This window comes from Bactrocera dorsalis, chromosome 3 (genome assembly GCF_023373825.1).
Source record: "Bactrocera dorsalis isolate Fly_Bdor chromosome 3, ASM2337382v1, whole genome shotgun sequence".
Taxonomy (NCBI): Eukaryota; Metazoa; Arthropoda; class Insecta; order Diptera; family Tephritidae; genus Bactrocera; species Bactrocera dorsalis.
In genome coordinates, this window is record NC_064305.1 from 88,040,194 (window position 1) to 88,067,041 (window position 26,848).

Consider the following 26,848-nt stretch of genomic DNA (forward strand, 5'->3'; position numbering starts at 1 on the left):
TAGCATTTCATTTCATTGCCCCCACTTATCGCCCTCATCTTTTTCATTTCTTTTGTAACGCAACAGTTCTTTTTCTCATCATCATTTCGCCCTTCATTGTCAGCGTCTTAGCGTCATTGCCACCAAACCAGTCATTGTTCAGGTGATTTTAGCCAACCGTTTATATTTTCTTATTTGATTTCGTGTTTGATTTGTTGTTTACATATTTTGAGGGTTGGAAAAAGTTCAAGTCACCGTTGAACTCTTCAAATATCCCTCCATTTCGGTATGAGTACCTTCACCTTTACTAAAAAAATGTGGTAAAAAGCAAAGCAAATGGCCAACAGAAATGTGGCAAGATAAAAAAGGCAAAGCGAAATAAATAATCATTAAATGGAAAAGCACACGGAATGTAATCAAATGAGAAATATAATAAAATTAATTGTAATAATATAAAAACGAAGTGAAGGAAAAGGCATAATAACAAACACTTACCACATCGCTACAACAACGCCAACAACACGCATATAAAATTGTGGTAACAATAAAATCAGAAATAAAAGAGTCAAAAGATTTAACGTCGATTGAAGTGTTGTTTGTTGTTGTTGTTTTTTCTGACTTTTACTTGCCTGTAGTTGTTGCAGTGTTGTGCAACACACCATCAAGCCAAAGCAATTGGTTTCAGACCCTTCCGCCTGTGCGCGTCGCGCGGCCATAGCCGCTTGTTGATTGCTAGTGCGCATGCGCCTGCGCGTTTATGTCTGCAGCAAGCTGAGCGCGCATAGCCAACGCAGTGGCGCTGAGGGGTGGCCTGGCTATGCATGGCGCTGGTTGTTGGTAAGTGCATTTAACTATTTGTAGGCAGGGGTTTGCCGCGTCTTTGAAGAATTATAAAGCGAAATAAATTTCGCAGTTTAATGTAAACATGTTATTAATTTTTAACGACTAAATTACTTCAATCTCGTTGCAATAAATGTGGCCTTAAAGTCGCAGCGCTCCTGTCAGCCGATAGAAAGAAACACACACATACACACTTATGCACACATACGCAGACATCAGCGTTGTAAAGCAATAAAATTGAAATAAAAAAATTGTTTTATATTTATTACAGTGCAATTGCAATGCAGCAGCGCGCATAACAACAATAAAAACAAATTTAAAAAATTCATAAAATTTCTACAACAACAAAGTGCAGGCAAAGCAAACAATTGCAAATATTGAAAAAATATACGGAAAGTGTTACACAAGTGTGCGGAAAGTGACCAAAAATAGTAAAAAATATACAATAACAACAACGGTTTCTTGCAGTCGCAGCGAAAAAAATGAAATTATTAAATTAACCGGAAACGAATAGAAATTAAATCAGTGAATTTATGTGCCAATACTCACACCAATACATACACAAAAAGCAATTTATTTAGTAGATAATAAAAAATAAAACAAAATTCCAAACACATACACAAACACACATGCAAGCAAAGCCAGACTTGAAGTGAAATGAAGTGGTAGTGCTTTGAAAAAGTTATGATTTCCTTATGTTTTTGTTATGAGTCAATATAATCCAGAAACTGTCACATAAACAGGCAAGCAGCCAGACAACTAGACAACCAGGCAATCAGTCGAACAACAACACAGCAACAGCAGTCGCCACAGACGTCTATTAGTGAACCGAAATGCTGAGATAGCCAGCCAACTGAGTGCCAAATAGCCGCGAAGAAATGTAATTATTGGTGGCTGTTCGGCCAGCTGCTGACACAAAGCAACAAAACCAACAAAAGAAACAATAACAACACCATACAGCAATTGCAGCCACAACTACAACCAGCAACAAAATCGTTGTCAACCATATTAATAGATACAACAACAACAACATTCACAAGCTAACTACAATCAAATGCGTATTATGTAAGTAAAGCCAACAAAGAGTTATTTAGCGAGTAAGAGTCTACATATTATTGATTAGCAGGAAAATCAAGAAATAATAAAATTATTAATATTAACAGTTAAAAGCGCTGAGGAAAATATAAATTTATGATCTTTTGAACAAGACGAAACCAGTTCTCATTAATAAACGATATTAAGTTTGACAATAAACGATATTATTGAAAACTGGTATTATCTTGTTCCAAAGATCATCGAATGATTTGGGCGGGATGGCAAAAAAATGCACTTCTGGTACTTAAAATAAAACCGATTAGTTAGAAAGTTCATAAAATACTCTTAAGTAAGAAGACGTCAACTTGGGTTGCACCGAAGCTATAACAGTACTCAAAGTTGCATTTCTTGTAGCATTAAAAGGTATAAAAGGATCTTTATATCGATTATGATAGGACAGTTTGTATGATAGCTATATGCTATAATGGTCAGATCTGAACAATATCATCGGCTATGTCAAATTTTGTGAAGATATCTTATCAACTAGAAAATTTTTCAATACAAGGACTTGATTTTGATCGGTCAGTTTGTATGGGGGCTATATGTTATAGTAGTCCAATCTGAATAATTCATCTTCTAACTTTTATCGATCAGTTTGTATGGCAGCTATGCCCTACAGTTGCCCGATAACAGCGGTTCCGACATATGATTAACGTTTTGAGGAGAAAATGACGTGTACAAATTTTCAACACGATATCTCAAAAGTTAAGTACTATTTTGTGTATACGAGTGTACAGGCGAACGAGCAAGGCTAAATCGACTGAGATTGTCACGCTGATCATTTATGTTATAGTGGTCCGTTATGAACAATATCTTCGGAGAGTTTTGCATTGCCTTTTCGATACAAAGATTTGATTTTGACCAGTCAGTTTGTATGGGAACCACATCTATAGTGGTCTGATATCGGTGATTCCAAATGAGCAGCTTCTTGAGGCGAGAAGGACATGTACACAATTTCGTATAGAAATTTCAAAAACTGAAAATATAAAGTGCATATATAAAGCCGAGAGATAGACCGTCATGACTCAGCTCGCCATGCAGATTATTTATGTAATATACCGCATATACTGTGAAGGGTCTCCACGTTGTCTTCTGGGTATTACAAACTTCTTAGCAAACTTAATATACACGGTTCAGGGCTTAAAATTTTTATTACTTCGATAATGTGGGATGAACTAAACGCAATAGAAGTCAAACTTGCCTAGATAACATGTCTTTAGTATCGGATATTGCAAAGAGAGAGAAAAGTCTGTATAATTTTCAAATATACATATATATACATATGTGGCAACTATTAAAAAATTATTTTTACCAAAATTCGGGATGACCATACTTTTCAAAAAAATTTTGAACCATATGGCAACTTTAAAAAAAATTATTTTTAAAAAATTTTGGGATGGCAACATTTTTCGAAAGTATTTAAACCATATGGCAACTCTTGAAAAATTACTTATAACAAAATTTTGGGTGGCAACCCTTTTCAAATATATTTTGTACCATATGGCAACTCTTGAAAAATTATTTTCAGCTTTAAGCTTTTTAGACCTCTTCAGTTTGCTAGTTTTACAGTAATAACTTCTTAATTTTGCATTTTTGACTTAAAAACTGTGGCAACCCTTTAAATTAACCGGGTATTACACCAACAATTTTAAAAACAATCCTTTACTGTGCAGCGTAAAATTTTTTTGCAACAAAAATATTTCTTACAACAAAATACTTTTACCATTCATACGCTATGTTGCAATGCAGCCACCAAAGCTCCGTTCCCACAGTTCAGTCGCGCATGCGTTGCTGCTTCACTTAATCCTTTAGGCGCCATTACTGCACAACAATTCCATCGCTCAACATTACACTTCAATGCGCTGCGCCGATTGTTGTCCTTGCAACATACACATGCAACACCGATATTGCAATGGCAAGACGCAAGTCAGTGCCACCGCTTAATCGCGAAAACTGTCATTCACATAACAAATCCGCGAGCGATGCAAAGCAAATCAAAACAAAACGAACGCAGACGCGGCAATCCAACAACGTCAAGAAATAATAACAAACATCTTCACCAGCCAGCAACAACAAAGCCAACCACAATATTGCGTGGTAATCAGCGGCAATAACTTTTGCATGCGTGTTCCGCGCACGCTACATGCTTGTTTACCAACGGACGCACCACGCTCCCCACTCCCTGCTCCAACGCTACAAAACACTTGCGCCTCATGAACTCGATAAGTGCCTCGCCACCAATATTACTGGTTTCTTATCAACCCACCGCCTTGTGCCTTTTACCTGTACGCCTTGCTGTCGCTGTGTTGGTGACCAGTTTCGTTATTAGCTGCGGCTACCCTGCTTCCCGCGCTGCAGAACGCGTCGGCCCGGCAGCTTAAGCCGGTTGCTGTGATAAACATTCTCTGGCAGTTTGAACCGGGTCCACTTGTTTCTTGATTGTTGCGTTTCCTTCGGCGCGCCCCTCTCGTGCCAAGCCCAGGCCGCACTGCAACCATCTACTAAGAAGCCAACGTGGTAATCCAAACATTTCAGTCTGCTCTGAGCCAGTTTATCATGTGCTCTGTGTGTTGTCATTGTTTTGTGTATTTTTTCCTTTTTTTGGTTTACTGTTCACTTGTTTTGCATGTTTTTATCGCTTTTCGCTTCGTTTATCTTTACTTATTTTAATTTGTGTCATAATCAGCGGTACAATTTTCGAAATTGAAATCCCAAATTGTTTACTTATTTTCATCGGCTAATTTGAATACTCAACTAACTAGTTCGGCGTGGCGATTTTTATGCAATCAAAATTTTATAAATCTCAGTTTGGTTTACGAAATTGATCAATGCGTTTCTGTACGGAGCGAGCTTTAGTTATTCTGAAATTATTGGAAACCTTTCTTGAGCCAAATTCACTTGATGTTAACAGGTCTTTGCTGTTGCGAAGCCGCGGAGCTGGCCTCTATTGCAACTGCAGGAAATTTCAGAATCAACATATACGACGACTGTCAACAAGAATTCAGGCAGTAACCTACTATCTCATATCGGGTAAAAGTGTCTTGGGAAGCAGGACGGCAGTGGGAAGTGTTGCGTAGCAGGCGCGTTCACTTCTACTGAGTTCCAGGCCCCAAAGGCATCGATGGCATGGAATAGTGGACGTTGCCAAGAATGGTGTACGGGTTACATCAGAAAAAGTGTTCAAAATTGGGCATGAATGGTCTATACGATGATCTCAACAGAAGCATGGTAAAGAAAATCAGCGATGAGACGAGCTATCTGGGTTCAAAATTGCAAAAGTCATGTCAAAACGACAGATCGGAAGAACACAAAATTCTGTATGGAACTCGGTAAATCTGCACTAGACACGTTTGATATGATCAAGGAGCAGGAGCAGGAGCAAGACTCAGATGTTGCTTTAGCAAAAAATGGTATATTTCGGTGGCGCCAGGCCTTTTTGAAGAGCCGGGAAGAAGTCAAACCTAGCCAGCGTAACCTCCGTCTCTTAATTCGCTGAACTATCTCAGTATCCTCGGTTATCTCGTATAGATCATCGCTTCATCGACTGCGGTGTTCGCCGTTGCCAATGCTCAAAGGACCATAAATCTCCTGCAGAACCTTTTTCGAAAACTCGTAACGCCATACATATATACAGACCCGTTATAAATGATCAGCGTGCAAGCTCAGTCGATTTAGCCGTGTTCCTTCGCCTGTATACTCGTAAACGCAAACTTATCGCTTGAGATATCGTTTTGAAAATTGGTACACGTCATTTTCGAATCAAAAAGCTACTTATATGTTGGAGCCGCCGATATCGGACCATTATAAAGTATAGCTGCCATACAAACTGATCGATAAAGATCAGGACCTTGGTGGAAAACCGATTTATTAGACGAGATATCTTCACGAAATTTTAAAGGGATTATTGATCAAAGCATTGCACTCTAAGAATAATATAATTCATCATGATACCACCAAAGTTCCAATGCCGACTAAATACTTCGTTAAACTAGATGATATTAGATCTTGTGAGATTACCAAAGCAAGCCTCTAAACAACACCACTTGAATTGGAAATAAAGGAAAAGTGGTATAAATTAAAATCTTGCATACTTCCCATGTTAAAGCTACAAATTTCTCTCAAAACATTTGTGTCAGCCAACAATTGCTATTTATGCATGATGCCCACGCGCCTGCAAATAGCACTCGCATGTAACCAACCAACTGGTTGCAGCTTCAATTTCACGAAAACCATTACATCAAGTACCAAAGCTGCTCCTACACCTCCCTGCCATGCCACACTTAGCCACAGCACTTTTCCTCTAACTCCATGCAAAGAAAGCCGAAGGCAACTATCTTCTTGCGAATATGCAGACTCTCGGTCATACGGCAAGAGGCCAAGCGCAGATCGGTTGCATGGCTGATTGTCTGCGCCGCGTGATCGTTGCCTGGGTCGACCCCTTTAGTTGCGGTGTGTGTAAGTGGCAATGCGCACTCGCTGCATTCGCGTGGAGCGCACGACGTCCGCATGCCAAGTCAAAGTTTGCACAGCTATGCTGGCAGCCACTGCTGGCGAGGTCGCTGTGACAGTGCTGTGATTGTGGTGGCTAGGTGGTTAGTGGTTAGTATTTATTCTGCGGAAAAATTGCCTTGAGTAAGTCTATAGACTGATTTGGTGGCAGCGATGTGCCGATCTTTGTATTTGTGGCAGCATTGCGTGCCAGTCGGTGTTGCCACAGCGACTTGGTTGCTTTGGCTGGCTGCATACTACATTAGCAGGCGTTCGCGTGTTATATATGTGCTACGTCATCGCTTGCGCTGTACCTCTCTCTATTTGCTTTAGGAAAATATGTGTGTGTGCGCGCTCTCTCGCCTTCTCCTTTCTCTTGGCATTAACTGCTGGGAATCGAGCTGAAGCGTTGTTTTGGCCGTAAAGCGACAACTATTTCTGGCAGCCGAGCTCAGCTGGTTGGCTTTTGACGTGTTTACTCGTTACTTTGCTTGCTTGCTTGCTTACACTGTCGGCCGCTTTGTCGCTTGTGGATGCTATGTTGTGTGTACCTGTAAGCTGTGTTGGGAAAACTCTCGTCGCCTCTCCGGCGCAAATGCATGATCACAGCACGCTCTCTCTTTCCATTCCATGACCACTAGTTGCGCATGTGTTTGTTGTTTGTTCGCTGTACCTGTAGGCGCTGCGCTCGCTCGTTCGTTGTAATTTATACCAGCGTTTGTGACTTAAGTCTTTCGTTTGTTTGTTCGTTGAGATTTTTGCTTTTGCTCGTTCACTTCGGTTCGTTATTGTTGTTCGAATCGCTTGTTTATACCCTATTATTGTTATTGTATTGATGTTTTTTGCTGTCTTTGGCCGTTTTCCCTTGATCTGTGGCTTCGCCTTCATCTCTTTTGTGGTGCTCTCACATTCCCTTTTGTTTATTACCTTCTCGTAGCTGTATCATGGCTATAAGTCTGCACCTTTTTGTGTTTCTTCATCTCAATCTTCTATATATTTCCAATTCAACTCGCTACATTTTCCACTGCTCCGCATCGGTTGTCAGTTTCTCAGTGTCGTGCCATAGAGTTGCTCTTTTATTTTGTAATTTTTGTTTTCTGTATTTCTTTGCTTCGCCATATTCGCTGTGTTATTTACTCGGACATGTGTGCGTGCATGTCTGCATCTTTCGTTTTGTTCTTGTTTTTGTTTGTATTTTATGTTTTATGCACTGCCATCAGCAAGACATGGCTATGTTATTTCTTATTGCCTCCTCCGCCACCACCACCATTGGCAGCATCAGTGTCAGCATTGCACCAGCACCAGCACCAGCTCCATTATCACCACTTCACCCGCTGTTGTTGCCTTGTTGTTGTTGCCTGTAGTTGAAGTTAACTGAAAAGTTGGCTGAAAAAACCGTCATTGTATTCTCTTTCCTTTTAACATCATTGTCAGTTTTGCTCTTTTTCGTTAATCGCTTTGGTCACAAAACTTTATCGACTGTTGTTATTGTTATTTTGGTGTCTTGCTGATGCTGTGCTCGCGTCGCATATATACCAAAGGTCTTGTCTACACATCTAAATACATACACACGCACATAGATCTCTTTGGCTTTTACCAATGCTTGTGGCGTTTTTTGTTGTTATTGTTGCTGTTAAAATGTTTGCTTTATTGTCGTTAGGTGCTTGCAGATTTTTTGCTCTCTGCCGAAAACAGATAAACACGAAAATACTTTTTCAACTCCATGTTATATGTTGGCTTTTGGTTGTCTTATGACTTTGTACACACCCCGCGTACCGCGCCTTTTCAGCTCTGGCGCTGTCCTTTTTGGCGTTGTTTCTTGTCTTCATATGGGTTTTGGTTCTTTACCGTTGCTAACGAGACTATTTCTGCGAGTTTCGACAGTGGTTGCGACACCATCAAAATTGTATCAAGTCGAACTTAACTGCGGAAATTTTGGGCTGTTTAGTTTTTTTTTAGTAAAAAATAATGAGGCAAAGAAATATATATTTTTTTATTGAATATAGTCTTTCTTTACCCTGAACAGGGTTTGATACGAAGAAGCGTTAGAGACCTTATAAAATATATATAAAATACCGCTAATTCGATCTCTACGTCTGCCTATATATGTATACTTGAACTAATCCTCCTGTTTTTGCGATATCGTTTTGAAATATGCCATTTTCTCTCCATGAAGCTGCTCATTTGTGGGAATCGCTGATATCGGACCACTATAGTATATTGCTATCATACAAACTGACCGATCAAATTCAAGTTCTTGTATGAAAAACCTTCTTATTGGGCAGTCGAAAAAGTTTTTTCGTATTTTGTCAATAGTTGTCGTTGTAGTCGTATATCCCCAGTGCTACCAATCACATTGTGTCATACCATATGGTGTTGAAAAGGTGAGGTCTTAAACCCCAATTAACCTAAAAGATGAAATTCGGGAAAGTTGAAAAAAGTAACAGCTGTTCAAAAATTAGTGAAAATAATGAAGACATTCGCTATATTTTGGAATTTTTGTATAAAATAGGGAAGAATGTTACGCAAGCCACCAATGATCTTTGGGAAGTTTACGGAGACTATGCTGTATCAGTTCGTGTCGCACAGCAATGGTTCGCTCGCTTCCGTTCTGGAAATTTCGATGTGAAAGATGCACCTCGCTCTGGTCGATTTCTCGTTGAAAAAGTCGATGAAATTATGGAAGAGATTGACACATAAGCAGCCATGACATCGCTAAAGAACTTAGCATTCATCATCAAACGATTTTAAACAAGGCTGGCTATAAAAAGAAGCTTGATGTTTGGGAGCCACATGAATTGTCTGTGAAAAATTTAATTGATCGAATTAACAACTGCCTCTTGCTGAAACGATATGAAAACGAACCCTTTCTGAAGCGAATGATACCAGGAGACGAAAAGCGAGTCAAATACGACAAGAATGTGAGAAAAAGATCATGGTTCAAGCAAAAATCGGGAGAGCTTGGCTGGGAAGTTGTGATGTATCCATCATAGTACTTACAACTCTCTTTCCGCTTTCCCACATTGGCGTGGCGTTCAACGCAACTATCTTGTTCTAATCTACCTTAGAACTAACATACTATATACACTACAACTTTTCTATATCGCCAAAGCATAACGCGCTCGCCAGTTATTTCTAAGCAGCCTGCAAGCTATTTGCTGCGAAACTTCAAAGCGCTGCGCCTAGCGACTGTGGCTTGGGGATTAGAAACAAAGAAATTGAAAGAAAAAATTCATAGAAATTCCAGCATGGCGGCTATCGATTGATTGTTAGCATTGTGGCGACCTCGACGGCGGAGGCGGCGTCTCGTTGCTGTAAGAAAAACTTTTCAAAGTTGCATTCACACAAAGCGCACCTACCAGGGCAACGCATACATACAAGCTTAACTTTGAGTGTGTGTATGTGCGCGCGTTTGACTGCAGTCAGTTTGCGGCAATTGTTCAAGCGCCTGGTCCATGGGGGTCTGGTGTTCGTTGTTAGCTAGCGCTAGCGCATAGCTGCATCTTAATAATTCATGTCGTCTGTTCGTTGGTGAGGCGTTTGCGGCAGATAGTCGAATTGCGCTGTTAGATTGCAGTGCGCATTTGTTATTGTTGCTGTTTCTATTGCACGGAGGCTGTGCCAACGTAGCTGAAAATGTTTTCGCTATTGTTGTTGTTTTTGTTGTGTCTATTGCATTTACTATATGTTATGCGCTGTCATTTTGCCATTTATTTTATTTAGTTTTTTTCCGTTTGGAATTCAATGTGACGCGCTCGCTAGCTGGCGCGCATGCAACTGGCTGCCGCGGCAACGCCAACGCAATGCAATCGCTGTGTTTTTTTTCGCCGCGCCATGCAAACGCCAACTATGCGAGTTTTCTCCGCGCAAAGGTCAGACAGCCAGACGGGGGAACGAACGCCCCAGCAGGCAGCAAGGCGCGCGCACACATTTGCGCTTAGCGAGGCGCGGCGCTGGCGGGCGGTACACGTTTGCATGCTTTTAGCGTTCACTCGTTAGTTTAACTGTAAATTGTTATTGTTGTTTTACCCCTTTTGCCAATCGTTTAAGTTATTTGATGATTTTCATTTGCTTGCAAGTATTGCTGTTATGTTGTTGTTGTTGTTGGCGCGGTAAGTGCGCTTGTGTGGCGCAACAACAACAACAGCATTTTACTATTACATTCAGTAATTAAAATCATAAAAAATGTGCTTAGCTTAGAAAATATTGTAGAAAACGCTTGTAAGTTTGCGCTTTCGCAGCTTGTTGTTGTTGTGCTGTACTTTTGTTTATGCCATTTGTTAGGCTGAAATAAGCCGCCGCACACACTGCACACTGGGGTTTGTGTTTTGAGTCTTTTGTTTTGCCATTTCTGTCTGCTGTTAATGATTTTTTCGTGTAGCTCAGCACATTTTTCATGGCATTGTAATGGGGGTCACTGTTAAATTGGGAAATTTGTTGTATAGATAATTTGAAAAAAAAAACAACAACAACAATATTAGAAGTATATGTTAAAATTCTTTGTTTTTGTATGGGTGTGTTGGCGTCTGTGTAAGCGGCGCTGCCAGTGATGTTTGACGGATCATTAAGTTTATTGCGGTGAAGTAATGCCACCATAAAAACAGCAATAAATTTTAAAATAATTTACAATATGTGAAACAACAAGAAATTGTAATGAAATAAAAGTTTATAACGTATTTTAATAAAAAAATAAATGATAATAAAAATTGTTTAGGGGCCAGCGAAATATTGCTTAGCCGCTTCATATTGCTTGAACTAAGATCGGTACACGAGTATGTTGCGATTTTTCCACGTTAGTTGGGTAGAGTGGATGTTTGACGAAGCATTTGACCTTTTCAAGGCCAAGCTAGTAGAAAGCAAGGGCTGTTGGCATGAATATAAAGTTCTTCTAAGAGCCTACAAGTAGTTGATGTGTAGGATAAAGCGAGAATCCTGGAAAAACTTTTGTTGTGGATTTGAAAAGATCAACCAGGTAGCGAAACTCAAGAAACTTGTATCCAAAAACCTCGCCTCGCCTGGCCCAATTCGTAAAAGTAGAGGCGAATGGTCGAACTACTGCCAGGATTCATTGGGAGTCTAGTCAGTGCGCACTTTGCAGGCTGTAAGGACGGAAAGTGGGGTGCTATCTCGTCTTTTATGAATATTTGTGGTGACATGCGGACGACATTGTCATCTTAATAACGCGTAGGTGTCTACAGACCATTAGCGATGTTATGAACACCACTCCCAATACAGTCCAGAACTGGGCATCGCAAGAGGGTCTGGGGTTGAACACGGAGAAAACGAATGTGCTTATCTTTTAAGTTAAAGTAAAGTTCTAGCGTCTGAACATCCTCTCTGTATGCTTTTTTTCTGTCGATTATACTTTACCAAGTTTCTGAAGCTGAGATTCGAAATAGATGAACTATAATGAGCCATATAATGTTGTTTAGTTGCAATCTACTTAAAAAATATGATTTTTGGTCTGTCTATCGGTAACACTACCACAAAGTACTATACCACAAAAGTGTGTTGATAATGTTCTAAGGCTCGTGGAGTACAAATTGTTCAAAGAGGGTCGGTATCGCGTTGACGACGAACCACGTTCAGGACGGTTATCACTTGATTAACAATCAGAGCTCTTACTGGTGTACTGGTCAGAAGGATCAGTGAAAACTATTTTGAAAGATCATTTGGACATGAGAAAAGTAAAAACACGATTGGTTTCAAAATCCCCCCATTTTTTCGAAAAACGGCGTGTGAAACAATGCTTTCCGAATATCAGGATCTTACGGAACGTATTATTTCTGGCAAAGAGTCTTAGATCTATGTTTACGACAGGGAAACGGACGATCAATAGGCCGAATATCGTGGCAAAGATGAGCCAAAGCCGAAAAAACCATATCAAAGAGGTCAAAAATCAGGGTTATGTTGATAATTTTCTTCGATTATCGAAATATGGAGACTCCGAATTCCTTCCTACCGACAAACTGTTAACAGGGAATACTATTTGAAAGCTATGCGTCGTTTGCGTGAAGCTATTCGTAAAAAGAGGACCGGCAACTCTTGGTTTTTCCACCACCATAATACACCGTTGCATTCTGCGTTGATTCTTCGTGAGCTTTTCGTCAAATTTTTAACCAATATCGAGTCGCAAGAACCGTGTTCATCTGATTTAGCTCCGTGTGACTTCTGATTGTTCAGAAAATTTAAACGATTTCTCCGGGAAAACGGTTTTGATTGAATCGAAGGCTTTTGAAGCCCGAAAATATATGGTCTATATTTCCAAGTGGCCATATTGACACTAAGTAGACTATATATAGTATAATACAAATATTTGATTGAACTTACAATATACTTAGCTAGCAAAATTTCGAAAAATTTCTTTCATATAAATCACTCAATTTTATTTCTCTCCTTTTAAACGTGTTTGAACTGATTATTGCGGTTAATCAAAGCGTGCAAGCATGACCTTTCGTGCAACCTTGCCAAGTCCTCAGTCAATAAACGCTCCGAACATCTTCAAAATGCAGAGACCGTGATCGTGATATTATTTACAAGGCAATTTACGCCAGCAAATAATCGCAATCACATCGTCACGCTCGCGTTTTAATAGCTTTGTGCCAACACTCATAACTCGCGCGCATGCTTTTTTGCTCGCCCATTCATTGCGATTTGTGTACGCGATTGAGTTTTGCATACGCATGCGCGCCACACACAAATGTGCTGGTGATGATGAGACGTGATGTCGACTTTGCCGCCCAAACAGATTGTTGACTGACAACTTTACACAAAGTACCTACCTAGCGACCGCTAGCCGTTCTGCCCCTGCCCCAGTGGGATAAGCAATCGCATGCATGGCTTATTAAAAGGGGTACATTTGCCTTTGCCTTTGCCCAGCGCAACCCAGCCCAGCTCAGCTGGAGCGCATCAGCTGTTGAGCGTTTGTTTTGTTTATTAGCGTCAGCGCGCACAGCTGATCGGCTGATAGCACGTTGTTGATAGTGTTAGCGATGTAAGTTTGTGTCATCAGCGTCGCCGCCACGCCACCGTCCGAGTGGTAGTTGATTGTTGATGTTCCGTTTCAGGTTCAGCGTGCTTGGCAGCACGTGGCGGTTAGACTGGTATGACCGGGCAGGCAAGCAGATAAACAAGCCGCCGCACACACCGCCACTACTACTGCTTAACTACTGCCTTAATAGCAGCCGCCGTTGCCTAACAATTGGCGGTGGCCTGTTGGAGTGACGAACTGGCTCGCCAACCGGCTGGCTGGTTGGTATGCTCACCCATCAACTATAGGAAAATGAGCGCGCGAGTGAACGCGCTGTTAGGTGAGCGTGCGAGGGAGCGTGAGAGTTAGGGCCCAGCAGACTGGTTGGTGCGGCTTCCCAGACTGGTGACTAACTGACTGCCTGGCTGATTTAGGGCCAACGCTAATGACAATGCCGCCCAGCAACAAAACGCCATACACACACACGCGCGCGTGCATCAACATTTGTGCGACTACATTGGCATGAAGAAGCAGCAGCAGCATGCCACATTTATACAACAGCAAAAGCGCACTAATGCGTCACGCCAACGCCAACAACAGCAACAGCAGCGGCAGCAACTAACAACATTGCTAAGTAATAATACAAACTCATACCGACTGGTATTGCCGTTTGCATTACAAGTACTTAACTTGCTCATAACATAACAACAACAGCGGCAGCAAGCAACAAGCAGCATTGCCTACTGACAGCTGTCAGCTGTGTTTGTTTTATGTGCAAAAGTCTTGTTTCTGCTTTGTTGTTGACTGTCGACTTTGGTTGCTGTTTTGTTTACAAGCAAATCGGAAGTGAATCGAGTAACCAGTATCCAGTAAAGTTCAATGGCAAATGTGAGTGGAATGTTTGCTTGTGTTGCGTTGAAGTGCGGTGAGGTCTACTATTAAATATGGTGCTGGTGGCGCCTGACTGAAACGGGTTTTGATTGATTGCCGGCTTGATTGTCTAGTTAAGTACACGGATGAGATAATACCTATATGGAAAAGTAGATTTCTGACGCTCTGCGCTTCATTGCAAGCTTGTGTGGGTGTGGATTTGTTAGTTTCATAGCGACTTTCTCTATCGCCAAGTTTTGCGGAAGTCAACGAATTTTTCCATGTGAATGGGTATGTGAAGCGCGTTGGAGTTTGAATTAACTGGATTATAATAATTATCGAAAATTAAAAAGTAAAACGGAAGTGTTTGTAAAAAAATTGAAAATTTATTCAAATAAAATTTGGAAAATATTTTTTTGTAGAGCTTTCACAATTGGTCTACTGAAAACAATGTTTATTTTTTGAAGGTTTCATAATTTTTTAAAGCTTTCACAATTTACTGTCTGAAAACAACGGGTTTTCTTAGAGCTTTCATAATTGCATAAGAACTTTCACAATTGTCTTTCTACAAATAATGGTTTTTGTTAGAGCTTTCGTAATTTTTTAAGAGCTTTCATACATTTTGTAGAGCTTTCACATTTGGTTTTCTGCAAATAATAATTTTTCTTAAAACTTTCAAGGTTTTTAAAAGCTTACACAATTGGCTTTCTGAAAATATTGGTTTTTACTAGAGCTTTCGTAATTTTTTAAGAGCTTTCATACATTTTGTAGAACTTTCACAATTGGTTTTCTGAAAATAATAATTTTTGGTAGAGTTTTCATAATTGTTTAAAAGCTTTCACAATTGGCTTTCTGAAAATATTGGTTTTCTTTAGAGCTTTCATATTTTTTTAGAGCTTTCACATTTAGTTTTATTAAAGCTTTCAACATTTTTTACAGCATTTGTAATTGGCTTTCTAAAAGTATTTTTTTGTTCAAGCTTTCACAGTTTTTTTCGGAGCTTTCCTATAGACTTTCTGTGTTTTATATATATGTATATTATACTCTACAAAGAAGAAATTTTTTTCGAATTTAAAAAACGCTAAATTAATTTTTAAGGGCAAATTAATGTATATTTAAAAATTACGGTGTACAATTTTTAAATGAAAAATAAAGTTTTTTGAAGTAAGATTCGATCTCCGATGGCGCTAGGAAACGTCATTCGCTAGTAGAGTAATTCTGATTTCACCGCGTATAAAATCTAAATAAAAAATTCTCTTTAGAAGATATTGTCCTGCCAAACAACTTCAGTCAAAAACACATAAAACATTGACAAAATAGCGTTGTGTTTAAAAAAGTTGAATTTTACATAAAATTTTGGTCATTATGAGCTGCCAAATTTCGATTTTTGAATTTTTGAAATCTAGTCGATTCTTACAATCAATACGTAAGCTGTTAATACGTTCAAAAGCACATTGATACTTGTTACCTTTTTCGAATTTCGAATTTTGTTGGCTCTTGGTTAACAAGAATGTTGAAATTTGATTTCTCCTGCTTATGGTAAAAATTGTGTCAATTTATTTAACTTGTCTTGGACATAACACCAAAATCTTAAGCAAGCATGTATAATGGCTTACGGGTAATCATAAGATGCCTATTATATTTTTCAACCATACATATCGGTGCTTATAGCCAAACTCATGTAAATTCCAATTTCATTAAATTATTTGACCCTTTTATTTCCATTTCCACATTTGGACCCTTTCGAGATTCGTTTCAGTTTAACAATTACCAGAAATTACACTGCTTTATTAACCATTATTTACATATTCATATATGTATGTGTGTATGTGTGCTCGTACATGTGATTATAAACAAGTGTATAAAATATAAAATATTTCGACATATCAAAGCAACCCTGTAGGAATTTAGTTTAGTGGTAGAGTGAAGCGCTCATTTTCCATTTGCTATGGAAATTATTTGATTATGTCAACTTATGGATTTATAATAGTTGATGGTATGATTATTATAGCATCGAATTTGGTGGAATTGTTGGCCACTAATATTTTCGATATTCAGGAAGATATTCTGCCATATCTTTGAGTTTTGTTTTTTTGTTTGAAGTGAAAAAGTATGGATGTTTACTTAGAGCAATGTGTCTTTAAGCTTTGACAATACTTAGATATATTTAAGAAACTGAAGAAGGTGAGAGAGTTAGCTAATTTAGTTTAGTATATTAAGAGTATAATTGTGAAACCAGCTTTTTGGCTTGCGTACAGATGGCTAATCGATTAACGACCAGCTTATGTTCTTCTAAGGATAAAAATTTATCAGCTGATTGCTATTTTATCAATGCACACAACCAAATTTACAGCCTGGACAACAACCCACAGAGAGTTGAGCGACATTTAAGTTAACTGCTTCACATGTGACTCCATAAAGAAAGAAAAATATCCCTACCAGCGCTGAACTGTACTTTTGGTAGCACAATCTTCCGCTATGCAACACTCCCACTTTCCTACAGACCCCTTGCTCATATATAGTATACCTTTAACTGATATTATATTTCCCCCCATAAAAGTTTCGTGTAACTTGACTTCAATGACTATAAGAGATCGAACGAGTAGGTAAAATTAGGGTCGAACAAAAGCAGCGAATACCGCCAGATCACAATAAACCAATACACGAGCAACTGGCACACATCCCTACATACAGACAGGTATAATATTGCTTCGTACATTTTTGAGCGCTGAAAAGACGAAGGCACACAGCGTGGACGTCAATTGACGGCGATTTTCGAAAAGACTTAAGACTTACCAAGCATAAAAAACGAAAATAAATGAGAAACAAAGAAAAATTCAAGATAAAAAGTATAAATAATACACGCTGGCTCGGAGCTTACCAGCCGAGATGTATGGCTAAATGAACGAGCGGCAAGCCAACCGTCGGGGCGGGCGAACATGTGGAGGCCGCAAGAGGTTTGTAATGGCGGAGCACAACAGAAATTCACAAAATATTTATGGATGCCATTATCTTAGTTACGTGATTTGCTCCGTGTTATTATAAGCGCGCAACAATAAGACAATGAGAGAATGAGAAATAAGCATGAGACCACGGCAACAAGAAAAAAACAACAAAACACTAACAAAAAGTATTAAAAAAGAAATAATAAATAAATAAAAGTCTTAAGCAATAACACGAAAAATGAGATAACAACAACAATAATGAAAATCAGCAGTCATCGTTAGCTGTAAGTAGTGACTTTGGAAATCAGCGCTTTTTGGTCCTCCAGTCATGAATTCACACATATCTACATACTATACATGGATGAGGGGGAATTTTTTAAGTGCCTGAAAAGAAACGAACACGCGCATACATAACTACACACACACATTATATATTGATCATGCAGGAACAAAGCGCGCGGTTCGAAGGCCAGAAGGCAACATTTCGAAAAGCGATTTACATTTGTTGTACGCGCTGCGTTAATATGCTGCGCCTGCACGCCGTGTTGTCCATTGCACGGCATACGTGCCACATACTACGAGCGCTTTCGTGGTAAGGCAGCGTGGCTGTTTGTTGCCACTTTGGCTGTGACCGCTGTTTGGGTATGAATGTGCTTTGTAAAATACCTGTAGAGATAAAATAGCAACAACAACAAGAAAAAATACTTCAATAAAATGGCCTAAAATGAAGTTTACGAAACTTTGATCAGCAAGCGACAAGCTGCAGCACATACATACATACATAAATACATAGGTAGATGTGTATGAGCATAAGGGAATGGTAAAGAATCAATAATGAAGGGTTTTACTAAAAGCAAAAGAATGATAATGAAAACAATTATAAGGAACGTTGAGCGATAGAGGTAAGCAGGCAATGAATACAAGTGCCTGCAGTTTTGTTTCAATCAAAATTCGAAAGGAAAACGGCTTTCGAGTGCAGGGCACATGGTAGCTGTACTGCGAAAATCAGGAATCCAAAAGCTGTTGGTTGGTTTTTTTGAGCTTGAAAATCCTTATATAAAGTTTTGATTCCTTTCCATAATGACTTCTTTACTTAAAGATACTTCTATGAACAAATATTGAAGAGAAGATTTTGCTAAATGAACCTGCAGTTTAATATTTAAAAAAATGTATGTTCTCTATATTAAATAAACAAATTTTCCATACAAGGAATTGATTTTGATCGATCACTTTGTATGTCAACTATATGTTATGGTCGTCCGATGTAAACATTTGTTAGGGATATGGGAGTTTGGCTTCGGACCGTCCAAATTTCTTGAAAATATCTCGTCAAATACAAAAGTTTTTCGTACAAGAACTTGATTTTGTTTGATCAGTTTATATGGCGGCTATATGTTATAGTCGTCCGATATAAAAAACTTGTTAAGTGTATGGCAGCATGTTCTTGGAAAATAATGTCCTCCACATTTCGTGAAGATATCTCATAAAATATAAAAGTTTTTCATACAAGGGTTTGATTTTGATCGTACAGCTTGTATGGTAGCTATATGCTATGGTCGTCCGATCTAAAAAAATTGTTAAAGGTATGGGAGTATGGCCTATGAAATTAATGTGGTTCAAATTTTGTGAAGATATCTCGTCAAATATAAAAGTTTTTCATACAAAAGCTTGATTTTTATGGTACAGTTTGTTTGGCAACCATATGCTATAGAGGTCTGATCTGAACATTATAATAAGAACTGATAGAGTTGCCTTGAGAGATAATCCATATGAAATTTTGGCAAGATATCATCTCAAATAAAAAAGTTTTCCATAGAAAGACTTGATTTTGATCAATTGCTTTGTATGGCAGCTATATGTTATAATGATCCGATAACGGCGGTTCCGACAAATGAGTAGACTCTTAATGAGAAAAAGAAGTGTGCAAAATTTCAGATCGATATTCCAAATACTGACTGAATAGGACTAAAGAAAAAATTATGTTCGGAAGGAAGCTTTGAAAGTGTTCGCTAATGTTTCAATTTAAAAGTTTTTATATATAGAGCAGTCCTCTATAAAAATAAAGCCAAATATAACAGCAAAAACAGAAAAGAATTTTCTTAATGAATTTCATATAAAAAAGCACTCAGCAGACTCTTAATTTATCTTTTGTTTATGAACAAAGTAAAACTGTGTCATTCTAAACGGGTATTCAAAACATGTGGGACACACACATACACATATACAGCAGACAAATAAGGTTTGGTAAATATGCACAGGTTATATGCGCATTACTCATTTATGTAGATGTGGGCTTGTACGTGCACCGCAACACCAGCACCAGCGGCCCATATCGGCACAGGGTCAACTTTTGAAATCAGGATATTCTGCGAAGGTAATTTAAACAGGTTTCTGGGCCACATGTGTCAAGCAGCAGAACACAACACAACTCACGAGCGTGCACTTAAGCACACACACACACACGTACATGCAAAGAGGTGCGCTTGCACATAAACAAATGACAGTGAATGTGGATTCTCGGTTTGGGACACACGTGCCAGTCCAACTAGTTTGACTCCTTCGCAGCGACGCCGGCCGACAAAGTGTCAAACGGTTCAAATGGAAGCGGCGCTGCTGCTGCTGGGCTAAGCCGAGACAAGCCGCCTGATTAACTCCAATCGAACGGACCGGTCGCCTCGCCACCTCGTCGCTTCGCCGGCTGCTCGTCTCGTTGGCTATCGGCTGTTGTTGTTGGCCACCCGCACTAAGCGGCACACTGGCTGCTAATCTATTTTCGTTTGCTGCTGCTGATAAAAACAAGAATGGTCGGTTACATTTGTTTTGATTTAGCATTCTGGTTAAAGGCGGCGCAAAACAAGAAAATCAGCAGCAGCAGCAGCAGCGGCAGCGGTGTGAAAACATGTTTCATACAAGCAGTGAGCAGGACGAGTGAGTGAGTGTGAAGCAGCGCATTGGTGAGTGAATGAGCGTGCGAAAACTGGTACCGGCAAAGTAATCCTTGACCCAATGCGCTCGTGCTGATGATGTCTTCAACGCTGGCGCAGTCTGACCGCTTCCACCTCTGCGCGTTTTCCCAACTGGAATCCGTATGTTTATGGGTGTGTTGTGTGTGTGTGTGCGTGAGCCGTTCAAATACTTATTATAAATACAGGCTGGCCGTAGGAAAGTTCAGTGCCAATAGCATCAGCGGCAACAACAGCGGCAGCAACAAGTAGGTAATAAAGAGGTGAACTGGTAGCTGCTGGCTATTGTTGCTTGGTTGCCCGTCTGTCCGTCCGGTTTCTGTCTGATTGGACTTATTGTTTGTGTTGAAGTTATTGTGGCATGAAACTCGTTTGCCTGCCACACTTGGCGTTTGTTGTGTTCTCAACCGCTTCTACACAAATATAATTCTGCAAATATACATGCATACATACACACATATTTATATGTCTCATTTATGCATGTAAGCCCATAAGTGGGTGAGGTCAGTTTCGGTTTGTAACTGGTTATTAGGCTGGTGATGTATGCTGTTTAGCGTCCACCGGCTTGTCATTCGAGTCAACCGGATACACGCACGTAATGCTCTGCACCACTCAGCTGGCATTAGCAATGTTCTGAGACAAATATACCAATGAGTTATCATATTTTGCGCTCATGGCTTGGGGCATTTAGAAATTGGCGCATTAATTTTTGAAAATAAAAAAGTCTAATCAATTTGCAAGCGCAGCAGATATCTGGTTACTGATTAATCGTTTATATATCTGTGTCAATTAGTTTATTAAGTTTGAAGTGTGAAGTGAATTAACAGTAAATTGTTGTTGACCTAGAAAATTGAGTTGCTAAAATGTGCTAAGTGTTCAATGGCGCACACCTTCAAGGAGCTCTCAGCTTAAATGTGAAGAAAAGTTAAATAAGTTCACCGCTTTGTTATTAACTTTATTTTCATTATTTGAGAGGACTTGAAAGTGCCTCAACTTTTTTCGCATTAATTTTTTTACATTTTCTTTTACTTAATTTTTTATGTTCGAAAGATTTGGGTGCTGTAAGTGGCTTGTAAGTCGCTTTAATCGGGGATAATATATATTTTCTTTTTTAAAGCGATGATTATAAAATTATATAAAATTTTAATTTAAATATAGGGCGTTAAAGATTGAGTGTAGCGTTTGCTGTATGGCACGTAGCGCCGTCCTGCTGGAACCAAATGTTGTCCAAGTCTTCTTCTTCAATTTGCTTGAAGAAAAATTCGGTTCGGTTCGCGATGGCGCTCACCATTGGTGGTTACGGCGGTTCCTTCTTCATTTTCGAAGAAAAATGGGCCGATGATTCCACCAGACCAAAATCCATACCATACAGTGATTCATGCTGGGTGCATTGGCTTCTCGACGATTTCGTGCGGGTTTTCTGTGCCCCAAATGCGACAATGCTTGTTAACGTAACCATCGAGGTGGAAATGAGCCTCATCCGAAAAGATGATTTTTCGGTAAAATTGTCCATCCTCGGTCAAACGATCTTCTGCCCAATCTGCGAACTGTAGAATAGTGAATAGCGACCCATTTCGTAAATTTTAGACTTTTTACTGAATATCTGTCACTTTCCGAATGGTATGTGACGTTTCCAATGTCGAAATATAGATAATTCAAATTAAAACGTTAGATGGCCCACCCGTTAGCTGTAGGGCATCATATATCAAAATCCAGCTCTTATATGCAAAATTTTTTTATTTGACGCGGTATCTCTACGAAATTGGACGTACATTATTGTTTAAACCCATGCTACAATCTCCGAAGAAATTGTTGAGATCGGAGCACTATAGAATATGGCTGCTGTACAAAGTAATCATCAACTTCAAGATAGATATGAGCTTTTTATAGCATTTTATGTAAAGGTATTACAGATTCGGAGCAGCCAGGTTTTCCTTCTTTCTTGTTTCATTTTCAAAAAAGTTAACAGCATATCAAAAGTTAGCTCTACATAGCTTAAGAGTGGAATTTAGCTTTGGCTACTGCATTTTTAGTTTTCATGAGGTATTGCTCACCATGTGGTCTCTGGTTAGTCAAATGAGTTATTTGGAAACTATAATGATCAAACAGAGCTTGAAGTAGATTTTGAGTACCTTTTTTCGTGCTAGATTTTCTCAACTTTTTAATTGCTATTTTCCTTTCGAGAGGTCAAAGATAATTTTTTCCATATATTTGGTAAGGGTTTTAAGGTAAAAAATGACTATTTTTAAGAATTTATTACTTAAATTTGGATTGAGTATTTTTATTTCGATCTTTTGTAGATTATTGAGCATATTTTAGGCAATCTATGTTAATTTTTTCATGCAGAAATATTAAAGCATAAGCCGGTAATAGAGCTTCTTTCAGAGGGTCCTAAGAAAAAAACACTATGCGGTGTTCACCATAACTCGGTGTGCCATTATCCGAAAAAAAAAATAAAATAAAATTAGTCAAATTATAATTAACTCTTTCCTCCATCGTCCTCTGATATTTTCTTTTAAATCAAATTATAATATATTATATTATAAATATGCAGCAAAGCGGACGATAAATACGGTTCATCAGCGTTTCCTAACTCTTGCGCCATGTACCGAACAAGTTTTCCACACTGTAATTTTGACATGAACTCGTTTACCTATGCAGTTGAGTAGACCTTTCTCTGAACCAACCAGTCTAACGCTTGAATAGACTTTTCTCTGAACCAAACGGTCTAGTTTATTGCTTTTGGAGGCAGCTTAGGGTATGAGTCACTTAAAATCAAAGTATTTGTTGCAGTTGGTGGACCTAAAGGTCTGGCGACCACATGGAAAGTGTGTCAATGTATTATCGCTTATAAAGATGTTTGCTTTGTGTTTTAAAATGATAAAAAAAAACTTATAAAAAAATCCAGTAATGACACTTGAGAGCAGAAGTTCGTTGCTTAAGTCTTTTGATCAAATTCCAAAGCAATCGGTATGCACACATATCTACATACTAATATGGACAATTTTGACGACTACTCAAGCAAATTACAATATTTTATTACAGTTATAACATTTTGAACTTCGAAAACAAAAACAATAATAACAAAAACAAAGCGAAAGCATTAAAATTTAATATTTTCGTGAGGGCATTTTGAAGGCATCTGTTCAAGTATGGTCGAAGAGGATTTGGTTTTTCGAAATGCCAAACAAATGTTTATTGCGATGGCATGTGAAAAAATCGTGTTGAAAATTTAATTTCAAATACCTCAACAGAAAGATAACAACAACAACCGCAACTAATTGCAAATAGCAAATCTAATAACAGAGTTAATGGCAACTGCGATGACTAGAGGCAGGCGTCATGTAACTGTGCCGCGCGCAAAGTTCAAGCGGTTTGACGGCAATGTGCTTGCTTGCCACGTTTGCGCTTATAACAACAGACATACAGCAAATGCTCGTAGTCGAAAATTTCACATGCCAAAACAGAGCTTCGATGAGCGCGCGTTCGCGCTTCACGCTTTACAACAAACAAATTAAACTTTTGCCGCCAACAATGCGCGCGGCGCTATGAGCTGACAGCGTGCTCAGCTGTTAGCCGCAACGGCAGAAGCAAGGGGGCGTCAGTTTTAATACCACATGAAGAGGTGCGGCCTGACCTGAACGGCAGCGGTACACACCCCCACTGGTTAATGAGAAATTTTTTGCTTTTTTGTTGTAATTTGTGTGTCTTTTTTGTAAGCGCAAGCAGCTAATGAGAAAAAAATGTTTGTAAGCGACAGCTTTTTTCAATTTTTCATTGCTGAGTGGCAGCTCTTGAGCGCCACAGTTGATGGAGTGTATCAGCGGCCACCTTTGTTTGACTTGCGGTGGAGTTCAATGACCGCAAACGGTTTGCAGATGTTGTGGCATACAAACAGTTCAAATGTATGTGTGTGCATTTCAAGCGGCTGCTGGAGCTTTGAGTCGGACACAGCAATTGCGATTCACATACCTGTAATGGGCTCTGGCCACAAATGGCCACAAGCGTTGAGGCAAAAACCTGGTATTTGGCAGAAAAACAGCAAAAATCGAAGTCTACGCGACAATCAGCTGCGGCGAATATGATGTGTTTCAGCAAACAACTACGGCAAAGCAACAGCAACAAAGTGGCAAAGACAAAAAACAATGAAATGAATGCACAGCCATTATCGCGTTGTCAATAATTGGAAATCAATGATGAAAACTAGTAGTTAACAATGCAAGCGCTTGGCCAGAAAAGGCAGCAACGACCGCCATTCATACACACATACTCTTCATCACATGCAGTGCAAGCAGCGGCCTCTAGTTAGCGAACTGCATAGATGCTCGCACAGATAACGACAATAATCGCTCCAACTATTTAGAAAAATGACAAAGCCATACAATTACAACAACACCAAGAACAATGCGCGCATTTTACAACTAGTGCTACTGCTTTCGTTGCACCTCTTTCCAATCAAACCAACAGCTCCTAAATACTTACATACAGGCAATCAGATGTTTTTGCTGCCACCAGCCACGCGCACGCCACTTGGCCGTTGAATTGGCTTGTCAGCAGTCAGACTGATGCGCGACGTCATTGTCTGCTTGGACAACAAGTCAACTACTGGCAGTTCTATACACACACACACACACATAGATACATACGTGCGTTTTGCTCAGTTGTATGGTGGCCCCATCAGCCGGTTGCGCGACGTCTGACAGGTTGATTGTTTGTTTGGTCACTACAAGTTGCCCGGTTTGGAGAGATTACTCGTCGCTTGATTGTTATCTATTCGTCAGTCAGCAGTTGGGTATGTGATTGTTGAAATTGGTGTAGGTTATGATTTGTTTTGGAGCGTCATAAGTTGTGAGGGCAAGAAAAAGTAGCTGTGACAGCTTTGTCGCGAAAAAAAGTGGAAATGCCTAGTGTAACGCTTTGTTGGAGAGAAGCGTCATAGAAAGCAATCGAGAGAATTGTTAGAAGTTACAAAAGTGGTTCTTGTTAATAAACATATGATTATTTGAAGTTAGTTTGGCTGAGCTGTGCCGTTAAATGGAGGCTTATTTTTAGTACTTTGTTAGGAAAGGAAATATATTTATATATGTACACATGTTTGTGGTATTTATTATTTTCTCTAAGAATTTCTAAGAGCTTTGTAATTAAAGTCGATTTCCAGCTTCCTTATACTCTAGAATTTGTGAAAAAAGTTCGAGTTTATGGACAGTGGTGTTTACTATAAACAATATTTGGTTTTAACTCAGCTAAAATCTTATTTGTCTAAATTTTTGAGATATAACTCTATTTTTTGGGTCGCCTTATTCACCTTATTGAATATGTACCAACGTATACAGTGTATAGTGAAATAAAATAAATTCAAAATTTAGTTTCGAATTTTTGGCGAAATTACTATTAAATAGGATAAATAAAAATTTTCAGATGAGAACTCAGGTTATGAGTTGGAAATCAAAGTATTTTTAGTGGGAAAATTTAAAATAATTTCCAATGAAACCAATGAAACTGTAACTGAATTAACGATATGACCGACTTTTCTTCTTTGTTAAAAACCAAAATCGACTTTCTTCACCTGAATTTCTTGCTGAAAACCTTCGCTTCACTTGCAGTTCAATCGAATCCATAGGTGATATTGATATGATGTTCATAAATCTGATTGAGAAAATCCCAAGGTCGCTCAGTTCTAACCCTCGCAACTATAAAAGCTACCTCTAGCCCCACGTGTCCTGCACTCATCGCCAGAAAAAACAAAGCACAGACTTCCCTCCTACGCCAAACCTTAAATTCCATTCAAAGGGAATTCCTTCTTCGAAAACGCTCTGAAGAATTCAACTCCTTTATCGCCTTTATCGCTGAAGCCGAGCCAAAAGGTTGCTGGAAGGTTATCACAACCTTGCGAAATCACAAACTCCACCTTGCTGCCCTAATTAAAGACTTATCTACATAAGAAGGACAGAACTAACGTCTGTTATCGACTGTTGTGGGACTTTGCAAAACATTTTTACAACTAAATACTTAGCCTAATTTCAATTGAAATCTTGAAGAAATCGGGCAAACAACTCAAAAAAGTGTATTAAACTAGAAAATATAGAATACTTAAAAATACACACGGCACTTGAAGTTACATTGGATCTCACACCGCTTCACCTAATAAACGGTCACAGTGTCAAACACTAATCCAAATGACAGCATATGGGTTTGGTAGGGGTAAGGTGATATCATCCGAATTCATGACCTATGAAGGACTTAAGTGGCGAGATGCCACTGGCTCTTCTTCCAAAGGACAGTAGTACCAAAAAACTAAACTTTAATAAGAAGTTCATGGTGACCTTCAGCAGTAAAGCTGAAAGGAATAATTCAGCTCTCGAGCTACTGTTTAGGGATAATACAATCAAATGGTACACCGACCGATCCATATCTATGGGTAGTTTTCGGATTATATTCCAAGCAGAATTCTTTGCTAAAAGTCGGTACATAAACCTCCAACGGAATTATTGCAATGAATGTATATTTATTCTCAGCGACAGTCAAGTGGCACTAAAAGCGATCTCCGCATACGAGATCAAATCGCTATTGGTGCAGGAGTGTATAGAACGGCTGAATAGTCTATCAAATCACATCTGGGTGCACCTTATCTGGGTGCCCGGTCACAAAGGTATAGCCGCGAATGAACTGGCTGATGAGATCGCCACAGCATCCTGGAA

General features: G+C 39.2%; 1 protein-coding gene across 7 annotated transcripts in view; it reads left to right on the forward strand.

Moving 5' to 3' along the window:
• Positions 1 to 26,848, forward strand: part of LOC105229403 (protein grainyhead) — a 286,235-nt gene that overhangs the window by 45,715 nt on the left and 213,672 nt on the right. For 6 of the 7 annotated variants that reach the window (XM_049451847.1, XM_019991500.3, XM_049451845.1 and 3 more), the window contains exon 2: positions 1,091 to 1,884. The exons of the other annotated variant lie outside the window; for it this stretch is intronic. The gene's annotated coding sequence lies outside the window, so the exon portion shown is untranslated. The remainder of the gene's footprint in view (positions 1 to 1,090; positions 1,885 to 26,848) is intronic. 7 annotated transcript variants of the gene reach the window in all.